The sequence below is a fragment of the Oxyura jamaicensis genome, chromosome 3 (genome assembly GCF_011077185.1).
Source record: "Oxyura jamaicensis isolate SHBP4307 breed ruddy duck chromosome 3, BPBGC_Ojam_1.0, whole genome shotgun sequence".
NCBI lineage: Eukaryota > Metazoa > Chordata > Aves > Anseriformes > Anatidae > Oxyura > Oxyura jamaicensis.
The window spans coordinates 90,030,164-90,053,746 of NC_048895.1; positions in this window are offsets into that span (position 1 = coordinate 90,030,164).

Below are 23,583 nucleotides of genomic sequence, written 5' to 3' on the forward strand. Positions count from 1 at the left end.
AAAAGAAAAGAAAAGAAAAGAAAAGAAAAGAAAAGAAAAGAGAAGAAAAGAAAAGAAAAGAAAAGAAAAGAAAAGGCAAATTATGGCAATATTATGGTGCTTTTATAGAATAGTCAATATATTTATAATGGGTATATTCCCATAATATTGTGAAGTTAAAAATTATATGTTTATATAATTTATTTCTTACAAAGATTATCCTATACTTCATATCTATTCATGCTTAGATGAATCGCTTCACCTGGTTAGTTTATTAAAATTACAGGTGAATGAAGCCATAAATTTCAACATGGCTCCATCCTGAACAGTCTATGAAGCAGTAGACTGGAAGCATAAAATAAAGTGTGGAGAATCATGTCATGTTCTACTGGGAGACATATTTTACCCTTCAGCAGCATATTAGAAACACATGTTTTAGAAATTGAGGCAAGGCATACAGTGCCTTTCTCCCATGAGATATATTTCTCTGCCTAGAGCAGAATTTTCCTCTTGGCAGTGTGTTTGAGAACTGACGAGTTCAACAGCTTAATCTCTTTAGTGTCTGCATTATATTTTCCAATTAAAAACAAAAACAAACAAAAAACACACACACACCAAAAACAAACAAACAAACAAACTAAAAACAACAAACAAAAAAACACTGCTAGGGATTTCTTACATGTAATTTTAATGAACATGGACAAGATTCACATTTTTTTCCAAAATGGGTTATTTAGGCTACTGGGATGTCATTATTTCTTTATGTAATTTTAACAGTATATTCACACTGCATTCTGTCTCATGTTCCTAGTCAGATTTTGAAATAAACTGGAAAGATAATTCCAGAAAAGTCTGAAAAGCAATATTGTTTGAAGGAGTAAGGTCCACTGTATGTAGAATAGTTTATATGGTACAGTCCCCCTCCAGTGTTTATTAAGCAGAACTATTTCTCTACTGGATAAAGAGCACAGACAGTGCTCCTTCCACAAGGACATGAAATTACAGAATCACAGAATCACAGAATTTTCTAGGTTGGAAGAGACCTCAAGATCATCAAGTCCAACCTCTGACCTAACACTAACAGTCCCCACTAAACCATATCCCTAAGCTCTACATCTAAACGTCTTTTAAAGACCTCCAGGGATGGGGACTCCACCACTTCCCTGGGCAGCCCGTTCCAGTGTCTAACAACCCTTTCGGTAAAGAAGTTCTTTCTAACATCCAACCTAAAACTCCCCTGGCGCAACTTTAGCCCATTCCCCCTCGTCCTGTCATCAGGCACGTGGGAGAACAGACCAACCCCCACCTCGCTACAGCCTCCCTTGAGGTACCTGTAGAGAGCGATAAGGTCACCCCTGAGCCTCCTCTTCTCCAGGCTGAACAAGCCCAGCTCCCTCAGCCGCTCCTCATAAGACTTGTTCTCCAGGCCCCTCACCAGCTTCGTAGCCCTTCTCTGGACTCGCTCGAGCACCTCCATGTCCTTCTTGTAGCGAGGGGCCCAAAACTGAATGCAGTACTCGAGGTGCGGCCTCACCAGAGCCAAGTACAGGGGGACAATCACCTCCCTGGCCCTGCTGGCCGCACTGTTTCCTATACAGGCCAGGATGCTGTTGGCCTTCTTGGCCACCTGAGCACATTGCTGGCTCATATTCAGCCGACTGTCAACCAATACTCCCAGGTCCTTCTCTGCCAGGCAGCTCTCCAACCACACATCTCCCAGCCTGTAGCTCTGCTTGGGGTTATTGCGCCCCAGGTGCAGGACCCGGCACTTGGTCTTCTTGAACTTCATGCATTTGACCTCGGCCCATCGGTCCAGCCTATCCAGATCCTCCTGCAGAGCCTTCCTACCCTCAAGCAGATCGACACACATACCTAACTTGGTGTCATCTGCAAACTTACTGAGGGTGCACTCAATGCCCTCATCCAGATCATCAATGAAGATATTGAAGAGGACCGGCCCCAGCACTGAGCCCTGGGGAACGCCACTAGTGACCGGCCTCCAACTGGATTTGACTCCATTTACCACGACTCTTTGGGCCCGGCTATCCAGCCAGTTTCTAACCCAATGAAGCGTGCGCCAGTCCAAGCCAAGAGCAGCCAGTTTCTTGAGGAGAATGCTGTGGGGAACAGTGTCAAAAGCCTTGCTGAAGTCAAGGTAGACCACATCCACAGCCTTTCCCTCATCCACCCAGTGCGTCACTTTGTCATAGAAGGAGATCAGGTTCATCAAGCAGGACCTGCCCTTCATAAACCCATGCTGACTGGGCCTGATCGCCTGCTTTCCCTGCAAGTGCTGCGTGATGACTCTCGAGATAATCTGCTCCATGAGCTTCCCTGGCACTGAAGTCAAACTGACAGGCCTGTAGTTTCCCGGGTCAGTCCTCCGGCCCTTCTTGTAGAATTACTACAAAAAAAAAAAAAAAAAAAAGTGACTGTAAGAGACAGGATTTCTCTACCGAATAGTAGAATTCTGGATAAGTCTATTCTTTTATACCATTTAGCTATAAACTCTGCCAAACAACTTGTTTGGTCATACCCACTCTGAAGAGACTCACTTTGACTTTGATCTGTACCTGTTTGTATTACTTCACTCTTAATCAGAGGCAGCAAGGAAGAATCTGACATTTGTTCTAATCATTTAACAAATCCTCTGCCATGATTTTCTTGCTTAAAATCTTGAAAACATCATCTGAAGTTTGTGAAGGATGGAGGTGCATTAGTGAATTAAAAGACAGTGCTGAACTTTCTTTGATTATGTAAATGGTAGCATGTTAATACCCTGTTAACATGTTAATAACCTTAAAATACGAGTAATCTAAGTAGTTATGAACACCATATTTGCAGTTCTGCGGTGTTGACTGTAGAAGAAGGTACAGTCCTATGAATTTCATATTCCTCAGCTTGACAATTCAGGGACTTCATTTGGGAAGAGCATTAGTTGAAAAGTATTCACACATCCTATGAAGGGAATTTGAGGAGGAATATCTGCATATAACAGAGTATCTATAAAGTAGAAAAGAAGAGACAAGTTGTGGATATGGTATCCTCATTGATTTGGAAGATGCCTGATCTTCAAGAACATCAGGTTGTTCTGAAATCAGAAGGGAAAGAGAGAACCAATAAGAAAGTTAAAGGAAATGTTGGAGTTCCAGGTGATGCTTTTATTGTACTGGGTGCTATCTTATATAGAAATTGCGGAGAAGAGCATGTGGGCAATTTTACTGTTCTTATATTGTCATCTGAAAGTATATGCAGTGTTATGGACTTTAGAAACTTCAGTCTTATTGACACAAGCTCAAAATTTCATAATTAGGAAGCAGATAAGGAAAAAAAAAATAGTCATAGGGATGACCAACTGCAATAAAGATGTCAAATAAATAAAGATTGCAGACACTTTTGGACACAGAATTTATTAAAAACCTGAAATGTTTAAGGTCTGAAATTTTCACAATTTGTTTTTCACTTCTCAAAAGGAATGCGGCAGTGAGAGCAGACTTTCTAACTCATAGAACTGTCAACGATCTTTTTACAAATTTAGTGGATTTAAATATCTACAAATATTTTGTTCCTGTGTGACACAACCCCAGTCTGCGTTAACACAGCTCTAGACAACTTCTGTTTCCCTGGGATTTGCCTGTAATCAGGAAAAGCTCTTCATTATGGAGACTCAGAATAACACAGAAGAAGAGTAGCCCCTTAAAAGTTGGTAACCTTTCAGTCCCACCATGGTTAGCATTAGACTGCTTACTGTATCTTTCACATTTCCACATCTATCCTGGACTACAGAACATTACAATAACATACAGAAAATTAGAACATTCCTCTGACAATTGTTGAACTCCCTCAGGAATGGTGAAAGGGCTGCCTTTGTAGTTCATTTCGGATCCATATTCAGGTCTTTGTTGTTATGTCATGCTTTCATGTCCACGATGCTCAATTAGAACTTTGTATTTCAGAATTTATTTGGGTCTGTGAATTATTCAGGAACTTAATTCAAAAGACATTAACAATTAAAATCCACCAATAACTGATTTTCATATTCTCTTTGGTAAAAGTAAAGAGCAAGGAGTGAGCAGATTTTGTAATGGATCTGTTGCTGGATAATATTAAATGAGTTTTCTGATGTAAATAATTAACACATTTGAGTGAAAAAGGATTTTGATCTTTAGTTGAACTGCAGATGATGAATAAGCCATATCTACTAAAAAGCAAATACAGACTCTAGAATACACACAAAGACTAAGACATATGCTCAGAAAATTTCTGACACCCAATTCACTGTAATTTTATTTAATAAAAAAAAAAATCAAAGATATATATTTGTAAAAAATAATAACATTTGGTGAAATCATAATCATAGAATCATAGAATGGTTTGGGTTGGAAGGAAGCTTAAAGGTCGTTCAGTCCATCACACCTTCTGCCATGGGCAGGGACACCTTACACTAGTTCAGGTTACTCTAAACTCCATCTAACCTCCTTTTTTTTTTTTTTTTTTTTTTTTTTTTTTTTTTTTTTTTTTTTTTTAGTGCAGCAGCACTAGCTTGATACCAGTTTTGCATACATAAATACATACTGTATCCTTTAGCTAGCTTTGCCCTCAAAACCATGAGGCAATGAAATGATGGCATGTTCAACACCTCAATGAACAACTCAGTCAGACAGCTGTCTTCCACTTCCTTTTGGTCTGATTCTCCACTGGCACTTGGTCCTTCCTCACCATTATTTCTTTTTCTAATTTTTGTTATTATTATTATTATTATTATTATTACTATTATTATTATTATTTATTTCCTTTTCTTCTTTTTCCACTGAATTTGTTTGCTTTTAAAGTTATTTTGTTAAAGTCTCACTGACCCTTTTATTTTTATTTTATTTTATTTTATTTTATTTTATTTTATTTTATTTTATTTTCCAAGATGCCGCATGCTAGTACTGTGTAGAAAACTTCTGCAGATACATTTATTACCCTGATTTTGCAGAAGGTTCTGGTGTAACTGCAGATATAAAAAATTGCAGGAAGACAGGGCTGCCTACATTCTCTGACTGATAGATCGATATTAAACCACCATCTTAGTGGTGGTTTACAATCACAACATTGCAAAGATGTGATTAAAACACAACGCAGCAGCAATCTATAATATTAATAATATATTAATGCTGCAGAACACCATCTAGAACAGAGCCTTCAGCTGTGGGAGTGCGGCCCCATGGTTGGTGATAACATCGGACTCTTAACGATGAGGCCATCAGGAATGTAAAGAGTTTAGAGGGAACAAAGAAGGGTGATTCAGGAGACTCCTTGCAGTCTCGGGTTGCTTGTTCTCCAGCCGTTAAGGCATGGAAGTTGCTGGGTGCTTGCTGGTTGCTGGGCAAAGTTGTTGACCAATGAATAGAGAGTGGAAAAGTACTGATGTGGGGCAAATGGTATAAGAAGGGAGCCTGTCCTCAATATGGAGATGCAACAAGGAGAATGAAGTGGTGCCCTCAATATGAGATGAAGTTACGCCCTCAGTAAGAGAGAAGGAAGTTATGTAATCAATAAAGTGGTAGCAGTTACTGGTCCTAAAATAACCCTGGTGTCCGTGTGGTGTCATTACGCCACATTCAGCTGTCACAGAGATATCAATCACTTATCAGGTTTTGTCATAGCCTGACTCATAGTCGTACTTAATAACTTTTTCTTTTAGTAACAACTAGCAACCTAGACAGAAGAAGGCATGTTACTAAAGATCAAACAAATAAAGTAAAAATGAGCATATAGGTTGTTAAAATTACTAATATTATGACATAACTTTAAACAATTAATATAGGATTTCATGGGAAACTGAAAACAAAAGTCAGGACGAATTGCCTACTTTTGCCACGGTGTTGTAATAAAAAGAAAATAATAATAATAAAAAGAAAAAATGGTAATGTAAATAAATTCTCTGGATAAACCGAGAATTGAGCATTTTCAGGTATTAAATGTAGCACATGAAATCTCAGTACAGAAACAAGTGTTGTATAGAAAGAATAATTTTACACTAGCCAGAGAGAAAGCTAAATTATTTAGGATGACAATTTTATTGGGAAAAAAAAAAAAAAAAACCTACCCTGTTTTTTCTTTTAAGTCTGGTCCTTTCAACTATTTTTTTTTGCAAATTTAGTAACTTTTTTTTTGTTTTTGTTTTTAATAAAATTACTAGACCATTATGATTGCTATAATATCTTTGTTCAGTTTTCCATGACTAATGTCCAAATACATACAAGAATATTCATCAAGGATAAATTGTATCCCCTGTTTCAAATCTGTTTTGCAGTGTTGGAGTATTTAAGTTTTTCAGTTTTCTTTTTTTTTCTGGTTATAATATGCAAATCTCTCCAAGATTTCTTGGATATTGAAATAAGCCAAATTATTTGTTCTAAAACTTCAGGAAGCTTTGTACTCTAGTATTAAGATATAGGTATAGATTATGCAATGATATAAATATTGCAGTAGTGAAATACACATTGTATGGATTTACTACTGAGAAGTGGGAAAGAAATAAATTAACATAAATTGCACAACAGCATTATGAAAAAATGTAATAATTCTTCTCTAGGAGACAATGTCAGAAGAGACTGTGAGATGGATTTATAAAAGTGCTGTATAAGGTTAACAAAGGGTAACAATATAGAACCTCTCTTTTAAAGCCATTGGAGTGAAAACTATAGACCTGAGCTAAAATCACGTGCAACACGTACAGTGCACAATGCAAGAAGACAGGTGCTTCAAAATTGAAGGAGGAAGCAAAGAAGATGCAGCCAGGTTCTTTTCAGTGGTGTCCAGTGCCAGGACAAGAGGGAGCAGGCACTAGCTGGAATACAAGAGTTTATGTCAGAACATCAGAACATCTGCACTTGTTTATTGTGTGGGAGATAGAGCACTATCACAGGTGACTCAGAGAGGCTGTGAAGTCTTCCTCCTTGGAGATCTTCAAAAGTCATCAGGACATGGTCCTGGGCAACCTGATCTAGGTGTTCCTGCTTGAGTAGAGGAGTTGGATAAGATGACCTGGGCATGTTTATCCTGGAAAAGAGAAGACTGAGGGGAGAGCTGATTAATGTATATAAATATCTGAGGAGAGGGTGTCAAGAGGATGGAGCCAATCTCTTTTTAGTCATGCCCAGCAGCAGGACGGGAGGCAATGGTCACAAACTGAAGCATAGGAAATTCTGGCTGAATATGAGAGGACAGTTCTTTACTGTGTGGGTGACAGAGTACTGGAACAGGTTGCCCAGAGAGGTTGTGGAGTCTCCTTCTCTGAAGATATTCAAAACCCACCTGGATGCTGTCCTGCACAATGTGCTCTAGGTGAGCTTGCTCAGCAAGGGGATTGGACTAGATGATCTTCAGAGGTCCCTTCCAACCCTGGCCATTCTGTAATATAGCTCTCTCTAAATGTTAGAAGCCCAGGCTGCTTTTCACTATTGTGGATGAGGACAGGGATGATTCTCTCCCCCTAAAGACTGTGGAGAATGTGATCTTCAGTTCTTTCAGATCTTCAGAAGATTAGGGCCTGATGGATGTTACAAAATAAAGGTAGACTATCTAACAGTATTCATCAGCAAGCACCAAGTACCAAAGTTCCCTAGGGAATTAGCCACCACGCAGAAGACCAAGAAATTTCAGCAAGGATAGAGAACAGGTTTTGTCCCCTTCCTGTAAGGAACATGGTGGAAAACATGACCATCCAGAAATCTTGTCCTTTAGCTCATTACATAGGTATATGATAAAGACATAGGTTCCTTTCTGGACAGTCTTTCTTAGAAAATTCTACTCCCCGGTATTTTTGTAAGTGAAAGGAGAAAGGTAATTTTCTAACTTTTCAGAAAGAAGAGGTAGTTAATCTGTCTTTCTCACAGGAGAATGTCCTAACCTTTGAGTAAATAAATTAATGAAAGATAATTGGTGTGTTTTTTTTTTTCCCATCAGCTACTTTGTAATAAACAGTGATTGCCATCTTTTCCATTTGCTTTAGGTAGTATCCTGATACCTACTCCAGATAACTTTCTATGCACACACAAATGTAATGATACTGTGAAACCTTAATTCTTTTCTTATAAAGAAACATAGCACTGAACTAAAGCTTACATATTGTGTGACTAAGTATCAGATTCAGACATCTAAGTTGAACCTAAGCCGTATTTCATGCTAATTAATAAGTATCTTATAGACCAAACCACTAGTGCATAAACATATTACAGCTAGAATGCAAGTTTCTCCAAAATCATAGGTAATCTTTTAGCTAAGGTTATTTATACCAATATTCCACACACACTCAAGTTTTGTCATTAAACTTACTAGGAATTTGAATTTCTCTCTCTAGGATTTGTGGTGTGCATTTCACTGGACATAGGTAATAGATTTAGCTTCAAAAAAAAAAAAAAAAAAAAAGTTGTTTGAGAAGGGAATGTTTTGTTAATTTTACTCAATCTGTTAAAGGTAAAAATGCTTATTGAAAAAAGTGTCACAATACATGCTACATGGACAGAATTAAATCATTGCCTAAGAATTTTTCACTATTCCTGGAGGAAAAAAAAAATAAAAAAAATAAAAAAGTAAATGGCATGGAAAAGAAATATTGCAACGGTTAAAGCATTCATTCTGGGAGTGGAAGAATATGCCAGTCTTTTTTTCTATAATAATATATCATCCTCAAGACCATTTGTATCTTACTAATTTAACTGCTTAAACCATTAGATATGAGAATAACACTTTATCTTTCACTTTGTTTTCCACTAAAGAATGAGGAAGAAGGTGCACATGCTTAATGCAAAGTGCTGTGCTATGCTTCTGTATGCATTCCTTCTTCCTTAAGTAATTTTGATTATTTATTATTCAGCATGTAAGGCCACTTTTATATCTTTTCCTGTCCTTGCGTGTTCCAAATATACCAAAAAAATGAATTCTGGATTACAAGTACTTCAAGATAACAGATACTGACAAGTTAGTTATTCAACTCTTAAGTGTCTTCTCTAGATCAGAAGCTCATACTCTTGGGCTTCTATTCACATAAACATCAAAGAAAATGAGTTTTCTATTCTAAAAGGGAAGTAAGATTTTTTGGATGGAAGTAATACTGGAGTTCCACCATCACAGTGATATATTTTAATCCAGAATTTATCCCACTTTCAGCATGCAGTACGTCTCAAACAGTTCAGTTGCCATAAAAATAAAGCATGGGGGAAAAAAAAAAATAATACTGTTTATTTCCAAAATATGATGAATCTCTGAGAATTTACTCCCAAAATAGATCAATGATCAACAGATCTTGTCCAAAATATAGATTTCTATGTGGTAACTTAAGGAGAGCAATGAAAGAGTGAAACAAGATCAGAAATACTACAGAAGCACTTACTTTTACTTTAAAAGTAAGCCTAGTAAGAGGTTGCTAATGAAAACAAAGATGAAGCTCTACTGTCCTACACCTGTTTCACAAAGAAATAAGAAATAGGATTAAGAAATAAGATTATCATGGAAATTTGGTCAATATTTGGGAGAAAAAAAAAAAAATAGAGACAGCAATGGACTGACAAAGCTATTGATATGTTATATACATTGAGTACTGTTGACATAAATCATAAGCAATTAAAAGAAATAGCTGGGAAAGGATGTGAGATTGTGTGCAGATGGGAATAGTACATTATATATGACTGCAAGTTTCATCTTAGATAATGTACTAATGTGTGACATTAATATTGTGAATTGATTAAAAGTGTAAACATAATTGTTTGCACATATTTACCAAAGAGACAACAAACATTTTTTAAATACAGATTTAAGTTTTTATATGGTTTAGTGAAAGATACTATAATAAAGTTATCTCACTGCTAATTTATTTAAAATCATTTTTTTCTTTCCTGTGAACAAAGGTTTAAACAGGAAAATCAAAGTAATAAGTGCCCTAAGAATTGATTTCTACTGTATAAATGTATTTCTTCTGAAAGGTCCATGTTAAATGCCCATTATTTATTTGGCTACTTTACCTCTGTTACTTGACTTAAAATGTTAAAATGATAAAGTAAATAATAAAGTAAAATGCAATAGCTACTTTGGGTTATATTATTATTGCTGTTATTATAGTTATTATTATTATTATTATTATTATTATTATTCATTAGATGGTAAAAATAGTTCCAACTCTTAATTTTATATTGGGTTACATAACACAGTAACAGTATGAATTTGACAAGAAATATTTACCTATCTTTTTCTATGGGGAAGGAGAAAAACATAGATCATAAAGGTTAAATTGACAGATTAGGAACAGACACTGACTTATCTACCATTTCTATCAGTTGAGAGATTGAGAGAAACAATATCATTATTTCTAATACAACAATTTAATTAATATAAAAACAAATAATTATCTTTAATATAATTGATAACATGGTCTGTTTCCCTGTCTTTTATAGAATGGTACATAAGAATTGCATGCCGTGATTTTTCTTATGCTTAACTTAGAAAGCAGCAATTACTAGGCTTATAGAGATTAGCAAATAAATATTAGAGAAATAGTAAAAAGACTATGCTTTCAAGTCTTAAAACTGAATTAAATCATGTTTTTAACAAGATAGTGATATTACAGTAGCCTGGATTCAATAATACAGGTAGCAGTGATGCTGTGACCAATGTACCTTGTTCCTGAGTGACAGATAACCTGTGTCAGGAAAAAAAAAAAAAAAAGGACTATAAATGCTGAAAGGAACCTCACAGCATGTGACCTGGAGTCTAAATTTTCTAACAACCACAATGTCCCAATGAGCTAATACATTTTTAAATGTTACTTCCAAAAATCTTCCAATGTTTTTCTTGGAGTCACTGGAACACCACATATTGATGCCTTCTGATACATTCCTCCATGTTTGAATATATGTCATTCAATTTTTCTCTTCTCAGAACCACGCAGATATATACCAGAAATGTTTACATTAAGTAAATTCATTTCAGGAAGCAAGTAATCATTTTTCCACATTTTAGCTAGACTCAGAGAGGGCCTTAGTTTTTGCAAAGCTCATTTGTTGCAATACCAAATTTTCAGAAGCCTTAAGAAAACATAATAGTATAAGCAAAGTCACTCTTGAAAGAAGTAAGTATTAGATGGAGCAATGTGTTGATCATGAAAATAATTATCTCCTTCAGTAGTTAGGGCACTGAAGGAGATCGGTGTTCTTGCTTTTCATTAATTTGTTCTTTAATTGTATCACAGAAAGTAAACAGTTTCAATCTATGACCTTAATAGCTGGTGTATTGTTTGTTGAAGTAAGATTGTAGCTAACTCCTCTTAGCAAAACGCATAGAAATTTTACTGACTCCAGGATTTAGGCAGTTGTACTATGTGCATTACTAAAACTTCATGGAGAACTCTTTGCTGTGGCTGATTAAATTTTTATGAATAGAACATGTGCTTACTCCTTTAAGTTACAGCCCAGAATGAACAGTATTTAAAACTGACGGTGTTGGTAGTTAAGATCAATATTTAAACTTCAAGGGGTGAAGAAAGCAAACATGAGGAGGAGTAGAGGGGAAGGGACTGATCTCTTCTCCCTAGTGACCAGTGGCAGGACCCAAGGGAATGACAGGGAGCTGCAACAGGGGAGGTTAAAGCTGGATGTTAGGAGAAAGTTCTTTCCTGAGAGGGTGGTCAGGCACTGAAATAGGATCCCCATGGGAAAGGTCACAGGGTTTAGACAATGCTCTCAGACATATGGTCTGATTTTTGGATGGTCCTATGTGGACCCAGGAGTTGGACTTGATTATCCTTGATGATCCCTTTGAACTCAAAATATTCTGTGATTCTATGATTCATTCAATTTTGTAACAGGCAGAGCAGTGGAACAAACAACTACTTGCTACTACTTCTGCTGCCAAAGGTAAGTCAGCAACTGGAAACATTACCAACACAAATAATAGGCAACTAGAGACTTCATGTATTGCAAGGCTAGATGGGACTTTTGTGAATAGAGGTGTTGACTCATTTTGGTATCTGAAATGATTCTTAGTGCCTAAATCCCTATTATGATTCTAGTCCTCAGGGCGTTAGCTAAAAAACATGTATAATAGTATTAATAATGCAGAAAGAATTCACAGAATTCTTGTGAGGATTAATTGGCAATTACTTGCAGAATGCTTTGAAGATGTAATATCATTATTAATAATGTGATAGTAATTATTTAAAGGCATGATACTATTCTTACCCTATTTTCAAGGCTTAATTCTATAATTGTTTATAGCAACAATTAACCAATTAAATTAAACCCTTTACGAGAAGCTAGGTGAGATGTTGATTTGCTGAATTTATTCCTCTGAAGAAAAACTGATCAAGAATAAAAGAAACTGTAAGTAAAAGCTTATCCTAAATATCATAAAAATAAAGTAATAATAAATGCCAAAGGCTAGAGAGTATTTAAAACAATAAATAAATCTTCAGGGTCAATGAGAAATTATTCCAGATATAAAATAAAACAAAACAAAACAAAAAAAAAAAAAAGGAAAAGAGTTTAAAACAGTTACTGATAAATAAAAAAAATAAAAATAAAGGGATACAAAATTTGAACTTCCCTGAAAAGGATGTACCATATGCTTTCCCCGACCTTACAGATTTTAGTTATTGACTTACACACCTAAACTCTACAGAAAGTTCACTACTCCCAAATGCAGCCAGCCACAGTAACAGTTTAACAGTACTGCTGCCCTCGATAGAATCATTAAGGATGGAAAATACCTTTAAGATCATCTGGTCCAACCATCCACCACTCTACCACCAATATCACCCACTAGACCACATCCCTAAGTACCATGTCCAACCTTTCCTTAAACAACCTCGAGACGGTGACTCCACCACTTCCCTGGGCAAAACTTTCCAATGCCTGACTACTCTTTCTGAGAAGAAACTTCTCTTAATTCCTAACTTAAACCTCCCCTGGAGCAACTTGAGGCCATTCTCTCTAGTTCTATCGCTGGTTATCTGTGAGAAGAGGCCAGCCCCCAGCTCCCCACAACTTCCTTTCAGATAGTTTTGGAGAGCAATAAGGTCCATGCCACGGGTTCTGAGCTGACCCCCACAGACCAAACCCCATCAATCCACAGCAATGCATATAGACCACTGACTGTCAAGCACTTCTCTAGTTTGGGCACATACCAACAAATTTCAACACATTGACTTCCAAAGAGAGAAAACCTAAGTCTGTGACTGAAATGGAAATTGCTGCACCGTGTGTCATGCAGCCAACACAGACAGCTGTGAGAGTTTTGAGAAAGTATGGCGAGAAAGTGTGGCAGATTGTTCCTGCAAACAGTTGCACATATTCCTTACAACAAGTCACTGACATGGAATTTAATAAGAAGCAAAGATAAAATCTTCAATGTACACTAAGACAGGAAGAAATTTCCATGACATAAACATTAACACTTTCCATCAGAAGAATGCTTCTCTTAAGGTTTTGGCCTCTGCTTCTGGCCTCTGATAGCTGGAGGCTAAATTATTTTACTTTAAGCTTTTGCTTGTGCTCCATGCTCTATATGGATACTTCTATATTAACATTTTGGATCAAATCTGAGCATGTTTTTGAAACAACTCTTAATCATATCCACTTACTTGTATCTCCAGCTCTTGTCCACATTCTAGAGAGCTTTTGGAACAAATTGGATTTCTTTCACATAAAAATAAGCTGTAAGAAACTCTCCAGGAGTGCAGCTTATGAGCTCTACTACTGAATATTCAGCCCATGAATCAACCTAGAATTGGTCCAAGGGGACTTCTGAAATGTGTATAGCATTGATGCTTGATCCTAAGCACCAACTCTTTCACTTTACAATTCCATTCCAATTGCTTGGATTATGCCCATGCATAATTTCTAATTCATTTTTCACGTATTCTGATTCTCATTTTCAATAATAAGAAATAATAATAACCTCTTTGTAGGAACACAGATTTTACCATGTATTTGCAAGTAATGAGCATTTTAGGATGTATGATTTCTTCAGAAAATATCTTCAGCCAAAACTTATGTGAATAAGTTTTATTCTCTGAGTTTGTACAGTTAACTATATATATTTTTAAGATGTTTGGGCTTTAAACTGCAACTATAATCCAAAAATACCATTAGCAATACAGCTTTATTCTCCATTTAAATATTCCTTCAGTACTGTATGAGGAGTTCAGGACTATTTTAACAAGTATGTTTAGTCTTCATTTGAATTTCTTCATCTTCAAAGTATAGGTCAATTCTAATTAAATCAATGGGGAATTAATATTATTTTAAGGAATAGGAAAACATAACTGAGTAAAAACAAGTCTCAGTTCTGAGATTTATTATTGTTGGAGTTATTTGATCATGTAACCCTTAATCTATAACTATCTCATCCACATCTCAGAAAGTTTCCATATTTTTGTTTTATGACTCCTTCTCTCCTTTTGATTCTAATGGCCTCATATTTACTATGAAATAGTGTATCAGGACAGTGAGCATCCAGGCCAAAGGAGCTCAATCCCAGGTTTTGAATGTCTACTCCAACAGGCAGAAACATCATCTCTGGAATTGTCTAACTAATGTTGCATGGGAATGCCTACACCATTAGACAATTGGTTGTTTGAATTTATGAGATTCCTTGGCTTGTCCCTGAAGAAATAATAATTGACTAGGACCATTCTCTGATACTGTAGCCAAATGACCAAAAAGCTCTGACATCACCAATCCAGTGGGCATTTTCAAAGAACACATTGATATGACTGAATTTTCAACAAATTAGCCACCATTTTTTTTTTTTTTTAAATAAATAAGTAAGTAAGTAAATGCGTACAGACATACTCAGAAAGTGAAAGATTAGGTTTGAATTCTCCATTTTGTGTTGTTAAAATTTCTGGTTCCAGAGCATTTTAACCCTGACATTTTAAGGTAATTAAAGCACAAGAATACACAATCATCTTATGCAAGCAAGGCCTCTCTTCAGAAGTCAGTACTCTATGAAAGAGTCCTTATCCTGCTAATACACATATGTGAGACAACAGAATTTTTGTCCTTTCAGCCTAGGACTTTTTAACAAAAGCAAACTCAAGCTATAGATGTTGTTAGGAGCTAAGAATCTTCCCTCACATGCTGTTGAAATGGAAGAAAATATTTCCTTCATAGATTTGACTCAATAATGAGTGAATTTCTAACTCAAGTCATTAATGATGTCATTAAAGAATATTTTATTTCCAGATACCAAAAAATGAGTACAATCTTAGGGTACGTGGTTTAGAATTCAAATTGATTTTAGCAAATTGGAAGAGAAGAAAATCTAAGAAGTTGATTGCAAGACAGTAATTTAGGAATAATCAGCTCTTCATATTCTAGATGGAGCATAGCTGCCTAATATCAATTCTACTAAAAAGTCCTAGGAGAAGTTCCATCCAGTAGCAAGAACATAGAAAAGTTCCACATTCAGTAGCAATGACCAGCCTTTTTCACTGCTGTCAAGTCACAAAAATAATGAAATATATACCAGCATAGAGTAATGATAAGTGAAGAAAGCAAACCAATATTGTCTGTTCATCATTGTCTAACTCTCAAACAGTAAGCCATTTCACAATCTTTAAACAACAAATAAAAATATTTTGGGGGCATAAATTGTGAATAGATTCATTTTATCTGGGATTACAGAGAATTTCTAGACTTGTCTAAACACCTTTAATATTATTTGCTGACCCAGTGACATTTGCCATGTACAACCACTGCTAGAAAACCTTGTAATCTTATTCTTAGCTTCTGATTGACACATTAAACCAAATTCATTTTGAGTGAATATTAGTGTAATCCCAGTCTCTGATTAAATGAATATCTGAACTTCTTACTTATTGCTTGAATTATAAAACCAGTATCTTCTAATAAAAATAAATAAATAAATATAAAATGTGATCAATCTCCACAGTTAAGAATTTCTAATGCATTCCAGATATATGTATGTATGTATGTATATATATATATATATATAAAAGCTTGCTTGAGATTTCATTAGGTCATTCTTATTAGTCATTTTACGTGACAAATGTTTAACATCCATTTCCCCAGATTCTTTTAAAATTGGTAATAACATAATAATATGTAGATAACATAGCACAAGATGCTCTGTTCAAAGGGAGCAGAAATAATCCGTAAAGACACAATTACCATTACTATTTACCTGTCATATCAGTGTCCTTTGTTTTCAGGTGGTCATCTCTTATCATCGATAATCCCTTAATTTCTTTTAAAACATTCTTTAGACTTAGTATACACAATCAGAATACTGATAGTTTAATGGAATTGATACTAGATTTCCTTTTTACTTTGGATCCTCTTGAAATATTAATTATAAAATATTTAACAATTTTTTTTTAGTCAGAAACATTATTAATATCTGCTGTCTCTGATGATTCAAATTATTTGGTACTTTGCATAACTGTAAAGCTTAGTTGCCAAATTAAGAAAAACATAGGCACTTTGATAAATCTGCCTATCAAAAAGTAGAAATCCATAAGGCAAAATATGTACCATTTACCATTTGAGTTTCTTATTTTTATTGAAGTTATGATTTAATATGCCTTTTAAATTTAAATACTATTTTAGAATGATAAACGCTAGAAGGTCCATCTTTCTGGGTACAGTTTAATATTAGGCTAATAAACTATGTTGCTTACAATGTATAATATCTCCAAGTTGAAATTAATTAACTATGTTTCTAGAAAGAAATGCAGTGCTTAATTCTGGCATTTTTGTCCTAAGACATAAATGTAATTCTATCAAAATTAGTATTTCAACTATTTAGTCTGTCATCTTGGAAGGTCGTATAGGATTACCTAAGTGTTAAGCTAGACAGAGGAATAAGCATGAGCAGAGTCCTTTATATCATGATGTCAGTCAAATTGTACTGGCTATAGGAAATAAAATAAATAAAAAAATACATATATAAGTAAAACAAGCTTTTCTTTCTACTCTTGACGACTCTTTCCTCTTCATCAGCTATTAAAACTCAACCTCAGAATAAAAAGATGTCTTTTTCCAAAATCTTCTCTCCATGTAACTATTAGGAATCTAATGCTAAAAGGACTCATTATTCAGTTTCATTATGCTGGCATATGAATGTGTTGAGGTTCACCATCAGAACAACAGACTGAAAGTTTTAGAAGAAATTAATGAAGTACAAATGTGAGAAGAGACTTAAATCACATGAAAATAGAAGAGCTTTTTAACTTTTTTTTTTTTTTCTGACCTTTTTTTTTAGGAATATATTCATAGTTTTCAATGGAATAATATCAATGAAATAATATGTTAAAAAATAATATATGAAATTATCTATATAAATTGTTATAGGTATGTTTTTCAATTACTAAAATAAAGTGTATCAGTCCTTGTTTGCACTGAGTCTGGCTGGGATGGAGTTAACTTTCCTTGCAAAGGTCAATATAGTGTTGAGCACCACACTTGTAGTTAGAACAGCCCTGATATCACTGCAATGTTTTGTCTATTGCTGAGCAATGCTGGCACAGCATAAAGACTCTCCAAACCCTCCAAAGACAGTGGGCTGGGAAGCCAATAGGCAAGAAGTGGGGAGGGGACATCACTAGGGCAGCTGACCTAAACTGACCAAAGGGACATTCCATACCCCAATAGCATACTCAGCGATAAAAGCTGGGAAAGCTTTTTTTTTTTTTTTTTTTTTTTTTTTTTTCATCCCCCTTGGAGAGGGGAGAGCTCTCATTATGAAGATGTCTGTCGTCCGAAACAACTCCAACACACAATGAGGTTCTGTTTCCCAGGATGTGGCTGAACCTCACTCATTGACAGGAAGTAGAGAATAGTAGTAATAGTAGTGGGTTTTATTTGTTTTTGTTTTTTTGTTTTTGTTTTTGTTTTCCCTCCGCACTTCTGTGTGGCTTTTTATTTTTTTTTTTCCTTCTCTTTCTTCCCTTTTAATTATCTTCATTTCAACCTGTGAAAATTCCATGAAATTTCACACTGCAACCTGTGTGATTTTTAACCTTTTTCTTTCCATGATACTTTCTCCTCCCTCTCTTCATTTCAGGGTGGTGAGTGAGAGAGTGATTGTGGTGGAGTTTAGGTGCCCAGCAGGATAAAACCACCACAAATACTTACTAGAGTGATCTATGGTGGTGAAGCTTAAGATTAAATGACTGGGTAAGTGAATCTCCTAAAACAGCTTTGTCCTTGAAGAAGATATATTTAGAATATTGTTTCTGTTGATAAAGATAAATGTATTTGGACATTTATTTATTTATTTATTTATCATTTCACTGATCTGGATTAGAGCCGTAGTCCTATACAAGTCTCCTACCAAGTTGCAGAGGTTAAACTAAAGAAGTATTAAACTGCAACAAGAACATGGGAATAAATGCCTGGAGAGTGAAAAGGGCAAAAGCTATAAATGGTTTCTGCTACAGAGTTGAAAAATAGAACTATAGCCTGAGCCAGTTCGTTCCGTAGACAAAGCATTATCAAAAAGCAGAGATGTTCCTAAAAGAGAATGTACTTCTTTGAATCCTCCTTGAAGAAAGTAATGATGTATGTTTGATTTCTTCCAACTGTCAGGAACTTCTGACTGGTAATCCAGCCTATACTTCAATAGTTTCTCTATGCAGATCTTCTGACAAAGGCCTTAGTGAAGTCCAGAAAGACAATATCCACTGCTCTCTGCAGTGATAAAGCCAGTCACTTCATCAAGCTTATCAATTTGGTCAAGCATGACTTCCCTTTGGTGAATCCATGTTTATTACTTCTGATGATTTTCTTGATGATTTTCTTGCCCTTCGTGAGCACAGAAATGGTTTCCAGAATTAGCTGCTCCAACACCTTCCCAGGCATCAAAGTGAGGCTGACCAACCTGTAGTTCCTGAGACCCTCCCTCTTGACCTTCTTGAAGGTAGGTGTGACACTTTCCTCCAGTCAGGCACATTTCCAATCACTGTAATCAAGGATGAGTGGCATCACATCTGCCAGCTCCCTCAGCACTCATGAGTGCATCCCACCAGAGCCCATGGACTTCTGTATGTCAAGTTTCCTTAAATATTCCCTGACCTGATCCTTTTTCACCAAGGGTACATCTTCCTTGCTCCAGCCTTTCCCCGCAGTCCTGTGATTCCTGAAGGCTGGTCTTGCTGGTAAAGACTGAGGCAAAGAAAGCATTCAGTACCACAGCTTTCCCCAGGTTCTGTGTCACCACATGCCCTGTCTCATTAATTAGTTCATTCACATTTTCCCTAGTCTTCTTTTTCCACATTTGTACTTAGAGAAGCTGTTGTTATTGCCGTTGACATCCCTTGTCAGATGAAATTCAGGTTGGGCTTTGGCATTCCTAGCTGCTTATCTTCATGCTCTGGCACTGTCTCTGTATTCCTTACAGTTTAAGTGTCCCTACTTCCACCATCTGTATGCTTTCTTTTTATGTGTAAGCTCCTTCTGCATGAGCAGCCAGTTTCTCCAGGAGAATACTGTTGAAGACAGTATCAAACACTACTAAAATCTAGCTGAACATCCACAGCCTTAGGGTATGTCATTTTGTCACAGAAAAATATCATGTTAGTCAGGCAGTATTTGTCCTTCATAAACCCATGCTGGCTGCTTCTGATCACTTCATTGTCCCATATGGGCTATGTAATGACATTCAAGATAATATATTCCATAATCCTCTGTAGTACCAACATCAGACTGACAGGCATGTAAATCCCTGGATCCTCCTTCTGGTTCATCTTGTAAATTGCAGTCACCTTCACAAATCTACCCAGTTAGCCAGAACTGATGGTAAATTATTAAAAGTGGCTTGATGAGCACTTCCAACAGCTCCCTCAGTACTCTTGGACAAATCCCATCTAGCCCCATAGGTTTATGAAATTCAAATGATGTAATAGATCATTTACAGTTTCCCACTGGACTATAGGATTTTCATATCACTGCTTGTCACCATCTTCCATCTCAGAGGTCTAGCTATCCTGAGAACAGTTAGCCTTACTAATAACAAATGAAGCACCTCAGTCTCAGTTGTCAGACCCTCAGTTATACGTACCTGTTCTTAGCACTTGATGAATAGGTTCTTGATCTTCCCTAATCAGGAACCAGCTGGAAACAAAAAGCTTAAAGCACCCATTTATTTAGGAAGAGTAGACAGAGCTGGTGAGATGTTAGAGCTTGCTAACAGAAAAATGCTTCTGTAACATTCTTTGCCCAGTAGCAGCAGGCAGCCTGAAGCTCCTCAAAGAGTTCCCAGGAATCCCCTGATTATGTTCTCAGAAGAGCAGGAAAATCTCAAAGCAGAGCCCAGAAACTGCTACAAAAGTTGCTGTATTTGTTGGCTTCTTCTATACTTGGACAAAATCAATTACATGAGTTTCTTCTCGGTGAAAATTTACACAGTCTCTTTGTAGATGCCCAGTTACAGTTTTCCTCTTATTGATTTTTGTGCAGTTCCTTAACACATTTGAAGTAAAGGACTCCAACTACACACCTATCCTTTGACATGCGGGACATCCCATACACAAAACTCTTTCCCATAGAAGGTAGCTTAATACTAAACTAAGTTTTTACAGACTTAAACTTGCCTAATTCACCAGCATTGTTTTCAACTTTCTCTATACAATCATATTGATCATAACAATTTATTTCAAGATTCAGGGCAATGAATAGATATCAGAACTAGGTGTATTTCAGTCAATAATATACTTCTAGGTAATTCCTTAAACATACGACTCTAGAAAAAAAAGGTCTTGAGATAGATATGTTGTCTGACAGTCAGATCTTGTAAGGTCCTTGACAGTTTCATTTACTTTCAAAACATTATTCTTAAAAACTAAAAGATAGAAACAGAAATCTGTAGGTTCAAGAACATTTTTCTTGGAGGTGTCAGCTAGGTGTCACAGAACAGTACACAATTGATGTTGCAGAACAAGTACTGTTCATATAATGGATACTAGTAAAGTAAATAGTTGTGCATTCATAATGGAAATCTTCCTTATTCAGCTATGGTCAGAAATCCTTGAATTCTTATTTCATCTTCTTCCCCCCCCACCCCCACCCCCACCCCCCACCCCCTCCCCCCTTTTCTTTTATGCTTTTAAAAAGCCAAAAAAAATGTAGTCAGACATATTCTAAAAAGTGTCTGATAAAAAAATGTCTATACTTTCTGCATGAGAAGTGTCTGCATCTCAGTCTCATGTGAGAAAATGAGAAAAAGTAAATTGAAAACTACTTTAGCTATCATGTTAATATTTTCTGTTGTTTTTACCAGCAGCTGGAGGTATACACATTAGTTTTATATCACATACTAGTAACAGACTAGTCTTACATTCAGCCTAATGTCTGAAAACAAGCATGCAGCTGAGCTTCTGTGTGACAAAACTTTTTCATTTTTCCTGTGTGCATTCATTGAGGAGCATTTACTTATGTAAAGATACATTACATTAATTTTCCTGAAAGAGTTTATTTTGTGAAAGAGTTTTGAAAGGGCTTATGATCTGCTTCTTGTTGCTGCATATAGAAATGATGGACCAGGTGGTATTAATTTTACTTCAGTTTTTAAGAATATATTTTTTACCCCTTTGAAAATTATAGGAATAAGGAAACTGATAATTAAAATGGAGTGATCATTTTATCTATCTGGATGAAAGGACTGAAAGGTACTCTGTGAAAGAAAGAAATAATAATAAAAAATAAAATAAAATAAAATAAAAATTAAAAAAAAGAGCAATATCTTCAAAGGAGTGATAAAATAGTCAATGCTGATAATCTCCCATTTTGAGTAAACAAGGTTGTTTTCTAGAGCTGGAAATTGAAATAGCATGTATTTATTAAAAACATTTTTGTTTGCAAAGTTTCTATCAGGGAGATTTTAATTCTATAATTCTATAATCTGCATTCACTCATATGTCTAGCTTGTCTTGTCAATGGACTGATAAAGACGCATGAATCAGAGAGGCAAACAAGTGAGCAATAAGTGTTTTAATTAAAATGACTCAGTGGGTCATTCTCATTTAGGTGTACATGGAGTTAGAAATGGATAAATCACAACATCCATTAGAGAACACCACAGGCTGAAACCTGGGGATAGGTTATCATTGGATACTATGCAGTGAAACTTGACTGAACTTGATGGGAAATAAATAAATAAATAAATAAATAGTTATCTGAGAATATATTTCCTTTGCCACAAATGCTACAATAACTCATGTGCATTCATTTGGCTCAAAGCAGTTAGAAAAGAGTTCAGCTGAAGTCTGACCCTAGTGCCTCATGCTTTCTGGTGCTTAAAATATTTTAGATGCCAACTACCAAATGCATAAGCAGTATCACATCATCAGCAGTATAGGAACAAAGCAGAGCATATTGGTGTTGAAGGAGACAGTTTATTTCACAGATGTCAAGGTCCTTAGCGCAAACACCTTTGTGCAAATCCTACGTTCTCATGTGTTGTCCACCAGTGCAGCTGAATTACATCTCTGGTACATTTCTTCAGGATATCTGAATTTATAGTAATAACTCATCAAAACAAAATTATTTCTTATATTTCTTCTTCTATGTAATAATGCCTGAAGATTCAATAAAAGGAATTTTACCCTGATTTTGTCCATGTACTCTACATTCAACTTTATTTCACAGTAACAAATTCTTTTAAATCAATATGAAGCTCCACTGACTGGTTATACTGAAGAGACAGGATAAATTCTCTATCCCAACTTTCTGTATTTATGACATACAGATGAAAGTAATCATTATTTTTAAAGAAAAAATAAAACTAATAGAAGTATATGGTTTTGCTACTGTATATAACTTGTCTTCTTCACTGTCTCCGTTCCCTGCTTATATGGATAGTTATACACATCTGTTCTTTATGATTCAGAAAAAGGATCTTGCTAGATTTAATGGAGATGCTTATGTGTAGTGTCTTTGACCTCTGCTTCTCTGAACAATTCAGCAAGAAAAACATATATTTATTTGAGATTTTGTCTAGCACTAATTTTAAGAGTGTTCTGCAGAAATAATTCTCTCCTCCTAGACATCCTTGCAAAGTGCTTATCTGTCTTTAACATAGGTTATGATTTTAAAGAGAACTTGATAAAAATAAAAGTGTGAGGAAATGCTTTGAGCTTAGGTAATTTAGACTGGGAAACTAAAATCACTTAACCAACCCAGTCAATTTAATATACATTCTTTGAAGTCACATGTGCACCATAGTATACTGTTAAATAGTTGAGGTGGTAGGGGATTTTACTTTTCCTATGCATAGCACACTAGTCATGACAGAGAAGTTTCAGTGACTTCAGGAATATTATATCAGTCAGAAATCACGGAATCACAGAATCACAGAATAGTCTAGGTTGGAAGAGACCTCCAAGATCACCCAGTCCAACCTCTGACCTAACGCTAACAAATCTTCCACTAAACCATATCCCTAAACTCTACATCTAAACGTCTTTTAAAGACCTCCAAGGATGGTGACTCAGCCACTTCCCTGGGCAGCCTATTCCAGTGCCTAACAACCCGTTCAGTAAAGAAGTTCTTCCTAATATCCAACCTAGACCTCCCCTGGTGCAACTTTAGCCCATTCCCCCTC